At 36.4% G+C, this 6,752-nt stretch overlaps 1 long non-coding RNA gene across 1 annotated transcript; it reads left to right on the top strand.

The window, feature by feature from the left end:
- The first annotated feature begins 576 nt into the window (after positions 1-576).
- LOC117970103 (uncharacterized) lies at positions 577-5,623 on the top strand. Its single transcript, XR_009310144.1, has 3 exons — positions 577-719; positions 879-952; positions 3,742-5,623. It is a non-coding gene; the product is annotated as an uncharacterized LOC117970103 (long non-coding RNA).
- The last annotated feature ends 1,129 nt before the right edge of the window (positions 5,624-6,752 follow it).

Below are 6,752 nucleotides of genomic sequence, written 5' to 3'. Positions count from 1 at the left end.
TTATCTAAAAACCAGAGCAGTCCAGAAATTGGGATGTTATCAGAACGGCCCAGAATTTGGGACGTTATCTAAAAACTAAAGCGGCCCAGAATTTGGGACGTTATCTGCAAACCAAATCGGCCCAGAATTTGCGACGTAAATGAAAACAGGGGCAGTCTATATGTACAACTGTGATTACATTAGATCAAAACTAATACATCCTCTAACAAAACAGTAATAGTGTGGAAGACATATATTTGATATTAAACTATATCGCGTAAACGATTATAGATATATGTTAAAAAGTATGCCATTACAGAAAGCCAATAATTACATTTGTGCATAACATGATAATTCATATAAAGTAATCACCCATAGCTTGTTATATCAGTACAGCGTAATACCACATTATATTTTAATGGTAACGTTGTGGAAAGCAGATCACTCTCTCTCTCTCTCTCTGATTACAATGTTAAAAATGCCTGCAAGTTTTTCCACTCGTGTGACGACATGGACCAATCAAAACGCAAGACTGTTATGCGGTTCCATCCCAAAAACCGGGCTTGTGTGACACCTCCCAGCATTTCAATGCGATCTCTCTGAATGATAGAACTCCCACACTGTATTCTGGCGCGCGGAACATACCTATCAGGGAAAAATTGGCGGTCAAAGGAAGTCACAGAAGACAACAGGAAGTAGAATCCCTTAAGACAGTCGGAGAGATCGGTCAAAATATTCAGGTAAGCTTGCCTTTCTACTATTTAAGCTTGATAATATACTCATTTAACAAATACGTTTTTAATTAACATCGACTGATTTCATATTATCAGTTATTCAGATATATTATTATTGTATTTTACAGATGAGCTATAATGTATTAATATTTTAATTTGTGTTAGGTTGGAGTCGACAGAAAGCTGTGTGGTAACGTTTTCAGGAACACGAAACAGTGATCTCGGGGACCGGCGTTAAGGTAAGCAGATCGTTCACAATTCTATGCCTGTAGTTGCACAGTGTCTGGGGTTTTAATTTCATATTTTAAGTGGTGTGGGTGTATTAATTGGGATATGGATATTCTGATTCAGCTTTTCGAAGCTTTAAATATTTGCACGAGGGGGTTATTCTATCTGTCTGCGTGTTATTATTATTTTTTTGAACTACATTTTTAACAAACTTTTCATCTCTACTCTAAGTACTCGATTCGCCACAGTGGCAAAACCATTAAAACCTGGTGTAAGTCAGACCAGCCCGTATGATTTCTATTAATTACGCGTGCTGCCAGATCAAGCAATGAAGACTTTATTTAACCATATAACGTTGAACTGCCGGTGCACAGAACACCCTCGATACAAGAGAAATGCGATTCAAGCGAAAGATCAATCAAAACAAACAATATGCTGGAGTAAGCGATGAAGTCGCTTTGGATAAAGACATTAGCTAAATGTGTTAATAATATTACGACGAGCCCTGTTTTTATTCTTCATATGACGCAATGAATATGAAAAAAGAAAACTTTTGTTTTGATAGCACACGCTGCATGCCAGTTATACATAAATAATGTAATGTAATCTAAATTTACTAAATTGACGGTAGATAATTTTGCATTTATTAAAGAAATCAAAGTAATAATAGCATGCAGATGCAGCCTACTGCAAATGTGTTGGTAGAGTGGGGTCTGCCATTAAAATATCTAGCTATATGTTTAAAATAAGACATTTTGTCATGCTGAAACATATTAAAACCTATTCATATTTATGTATGAACATTTTATACTGTAGAAACAAATGTCTTTACAATTCCTGTAGTACAGTTGTGTTTTTAGCCCACTGAACTTGTAAAGGGCGACAGGTACTTTGTTGTTTTGTTGTGTGTGTCATTAGGGTTGCATTGGAAACTGCAAAGGGAAGGAAAGCAATGGAAAGAGCGGTTGTTTAGTTGTATTAGTAGGTTATACACATTTGAAATGGTTATACGTTTTGTATTGTGTAGGCCTACAATAAAATAGGTGTACAGTTACTTTTAACCTTCTTTGGCGTGGCTTAAGTTTTTCCAGTGTGGCTAAAAAATGATGAGTTGCTTTAGCCACAGTGGCTAACTAAATAAAATCCCTAGATGGGACGTAGCTACTTATTTATTTTATTTAAGAGGTGCATGGTAATGTACAATACAGTACCTCTTGCGTTAGATGCTGTGTTGTACTGTGAATTAGGAAATTTTAAAGTTTATTTTGAATTTCTATCAATCCGGTAGACTCAGAAGTCTGTGTTATTATTCAGTTTGTCGTGAGTATATGCTTTTGGCCAAAATAAATATACGTTCATGACACAAGGATCAACACAAGCAGGCATACTGTAGGCCTATGTGGTACAGACACATAAATTAATGTAAAAAAACCCAAAAAAAACGTTTTTTGATCACTGTGCTTACATCGATATTTGGAAGTCATTAATTTAAATTAAATATTTACAAAAAAAATCATATTTTGGCTTAATTACTTGACTCCTTTTACAGCCCCTATTATTCTTAAAATATATGAGGACCGTTGTCAATTAATTACTGCATCCCATCGTCCTATAGTGGGAATGCCTTGTATTACTTATGACTGAGTTTGTAGTTGATCATAGTGCACATGATGAAATAGTTTCATAATTAGAAATGTTTATGATGCTGCTTTATTCTTGCTAAGTGCAGTGTCATAAGTTCTGCCTTGTTTTGAAATTCAAACTGAACTTCATGTGGAAATGAGCTATTTGACCTGTATGATTGATTTATTTGTTTGTGTGTTTTATACGGTGGAGTGCTCTGAGCGTCCTACACCAGAAACAAAACAAAGAGCAACTATCGCTTGGTCACTACAAAAAAGTGGTTTGATATCACCCAACCAAATAGCTTTCCAGCGATAACTAGCATCGCAAGCCTTTCACATGAACCAGTTTTATAGACAGCTTGTAAGTTGTTTTAAAGCTATCGCTTTTTAAGCAAAGTAAAAAAAAAAAACACCATTTTGATATTTGCAACAACAAAAAAAGCCGGTCAATGCCTCAAAGCGCTCCACTGACCCCATCTATCAAACAAGCGCACACAAAACATTAATTTACAGTAGAAAAATATTATTATATGAATTATTACTATGATATGTGGTTTCTGTTGCACACTTTTCTTTGCAAATGTGTTTTTGCCACAGTTCGAGTTAAGTTTTTTAATAAAGTAATGCGTATTATTTCTTTACATCCAAACATACTCTTTCCTGCTTCTGTGGAGGAGTGTCTCTGTCAGTGATGATGAAGCTGTTGCATTTTTAGATGTATTTTCTTTCTTATTTTTGTAGGCTGCTGCATGTACACACTTTTCGCTGCTTTATTCTACTTCATCTTATTTGTGATGTCATCTGCTTCATTTCAAATTATTCATTTCTGCAATACAGTGAACCTCGATCTACTATAGAAAATGTAATAATTAGGGCCGTAAGAGTTTTAAATTAGGGCTGTCACCCGACTAAAATATTTGATCGGTTAATTTATGGGCATTAGCTAATTAATCTGTAGATTAATCGGTGCACATTTTAAAATAATGGTAACGGTCTAAAGCGGGTCCTGCACAATACCCTTTTTAAAATCCTTCACAACACGCAGCACACACACTACATGTACTCAGAAACTTGACCAGAAGTTTTTATGAAATATTTTCAGAACATTTCTTGTTAAGATTTTTTCTTAAATGGGAAATGATTCATCAAAGTTTCGCTCTTTTTTTATTTTATAGATTTCCTAAAGAAAGAAAAGCGAGCCAGATGAGAAGAGAGTGATGTGTGAAATTTGTAAAGTCAGCTATAATTCTGTACATTGAGCAATACCACGAGCATCGTTGTACAAAAGGAAATGATCATGTAGAAGTACCAAATGAAAGCTTGGAAGTAACAGAAAGCCTTAAAGTAGGTGAAATGAGAGCACAGTCTGAAGAGAGTTCTGTCCATGGTGGATCATCTACAATTCATACAGTTCCATGTCCTGAAGCAGAAGACATAGAGAGCAACAGGAGAAGAATATATAGCCAAATGAAAGAAACCTGAAAAGTGGACGGTAACCAAGATGTGCCCAAAAATGTATCTGATGAAGATGTTTTGTCATTCTTTCCTGTATCTGAATTTAATATTGAGAACCACTCTGACAGTGAAAATGAAGAACAGTGGGAAGCAACTGCGGAAAAAGAGATGGCTGTAAATATTGAAGAAGGAATTTCTCAGGATTTAGATTATGTAGCAGAACAGCTATACGCAAGCCCAGCAACAGTTCATGACAAAGTGCTGAGGTTTGTTAGATGGTTATGTCTTTTTTTGATGGTGTGGCAGACACATTTTTTTTATTTCTGATGTGGCAATCGATACATGGTTACAATTTTTTAAAGATTTGCTGACTGTGTTTGCTGAACCAGGAGGTATCCTTGGATTGACACTTACTGTCTTGCCTTTCATTTCCTCTTATTCTCGCGTTGACGCACGTCTCTGAGCAGTCTGTCGCACTATGTCTGTGGTTCGTTCATTTCCTCTTATTCTCTGAAGCATAGGCATGTGTTGACGCACGTCTCTGACCGGTCTGTCGCATTATGTCCGTGGTTCATTCATTTCCTCTTATTCTCTGAATCATAGGCATGTGTTGACGCACGTCTCTGAGTGGTCTGTCGCACTATGTCTGTGGTTCGTTCATTTCCTCCTTATTCTCTGAATCATAGGCATGTGTTGACGCACGTCTCTGACCGGTCTGTCGCATTATGTCCGTGGTTCATTCATTTCCTCTTATTCTCTGAATCATAGGCATGTGTTGACGCACGTCTCTGAGTGGTCTGTCGCATTATGTCCGTGGTTCATTCATTTCCTCTTATTCTCTGAATCATAGGCATGTGTTGACGCATGTCTCTGAGCGGTCTGTCGCATTATGTCCGTGGTTCATTCATTTCCTCTTATTCTCTGAATCATAGGCATGTGTTGACGCACGTCTCTGAGCGGTCTGTCGCATTATGTCCGTGGTTCATTCATTTCCTCTTATTCTCGCGTTGACGCACGTCTCTGACCGGTCTGTCGCACTATGTCCGTGGTTCGTTCATTTCCTCTTATTCTCTGAATCACAGGCATGTGTTGACGCACGTCTCTGAGTGGTCTGTCGCATTATGTCCGTGGTTCATTCATTTCCTCTTATTCTCTGAATCATAGGCATGTGTTGACGCATGTCTCTGAGCGGTCTGTCGCATTATGTCCGTGGTTCATTCATTTCCTCTTATTCTCTGAATCATAGGCATGTGTTGACGCACGTCTCTGACCGGTCTGTCGCACTATGTCTGTGGTTCGTTCATTTCCTCTTATTCTCTGAATCATAGGCATGTGTTGACGCACGTCTCTGAGCGGTCTGTCGCATTATGTCCGTGGTTCGTTCATTTTCTCTTTAATGCCAATCAAAGTGTCTGTTGCACTGGTTTGTTCATTCTGCTGTCTTCAGTGTGTGTGGTGTGTTATGTTTTTTTTTTGTGAGTGTTCAAGTTGTTTTGTTTAAATTGTTTGTTTGTTTGTTTATTTGGCTTATTAATAAATACACACACTGGTGCTTGCACCTGCCATCTCCTGTCTCTGAGGTTATGTTTGTTATTTTTATTAATATGAGAAATAATCTTGATATTTCTTACATTGTACTTTTTGTGGACATTCATGAAAAAGTACATTAGTACCTCAGTATTCGATAAGTTATTTTTGCTGTCAACATGTTTCTACATTTTAATCGACTATCCTAAAATGGTGATCTTATTTGGTAATACTCATGAACTTATTTCATAGTGTGGTTCAGTATTGTAGAGCAACACTGAAAACGATGCTTTTGGTCATACCAGTAAAGGTCATTCTTCCATTTTTTTCATTTCTATAGTTTATTACAACCACTGTAAGCCCAAGAGGTGTAAGTGTGGTTTTCTGTAATAGTTTGTATATTTATTGTAAATCATGGAAGTTACACTTGATTCTAATTTAAACATATTATTGATTTTTATTTCCGACATGCTCTTTTAAATATTCAAAGGTCCATGTATTATTACTGTTGGTTCGATTTATTATTTAACTCTGTGATTGTAATTTTGTATTGCTGCCATCTTGGCCAAGGTTCTTGAAATTATTAATCATAACAAAATACATGTTTTTTTTTTATTATCTGTACCTTGAGTTAAAGAGCTTATCAGAATTAAGTTGATGTTGTTTGTTACCCTGATTTGATGTTTATATTCTACATAAACATTACTTTAACATATAAATAATATTGTTCTTTTTGCAGACTTAAAGCAAATAGTTTTCTAACCTCTCTGTACCATAGGCATATATATATATATATATATATATATATATATATATATATATATATATATATATATATATATATATATATATTATTAATGGTGCCCTCAAATTAACGCCTCACTCAGATGTCAGCTTTTTTCTACCCCTGCTCAAAAACTAAATTAAGTCTCCCAAAGAGACTGCAGCCTCAATCCACCATGTAACACAAACTAATGTACACACGCCTTAGTAAGCAAATGTTATTTTATGGTACAGTCCCGACAGACAACCCAAGATGAACTACTTACAGCACAGCAGTCCTTCATGGTTTTTTTTTTCCCCAGCAGAGTTCAGTGCCAACACAGCAGGGGATAAGCAGTCCAGGGTAGGTGATGAGGAGACACCAGAAGGTGGTGAAAGACGGCATTGTCCTGATGCTTATGAACAGCTGATACCATAAATG

The sequence above is a fragment of the Acipenser ruthenus genome, chromosome 34, assembly GCF_902713425.1.
Source record: "Acipenser ruthenus chromosome 34, fAciRut3.2 maternal haplotype, whole genome shotgun sequence".
NCBI lineage: Eukaryota > Metazoa > Chordata > Actinopteri > Acipenseriformes > Acipenseridae > Acipenser > Acipenser ruthenus.
Note: the sequence above shows the minus strand (reverse complement) of the source record. Positions and strands in the feature narration are given on the sequence as shown.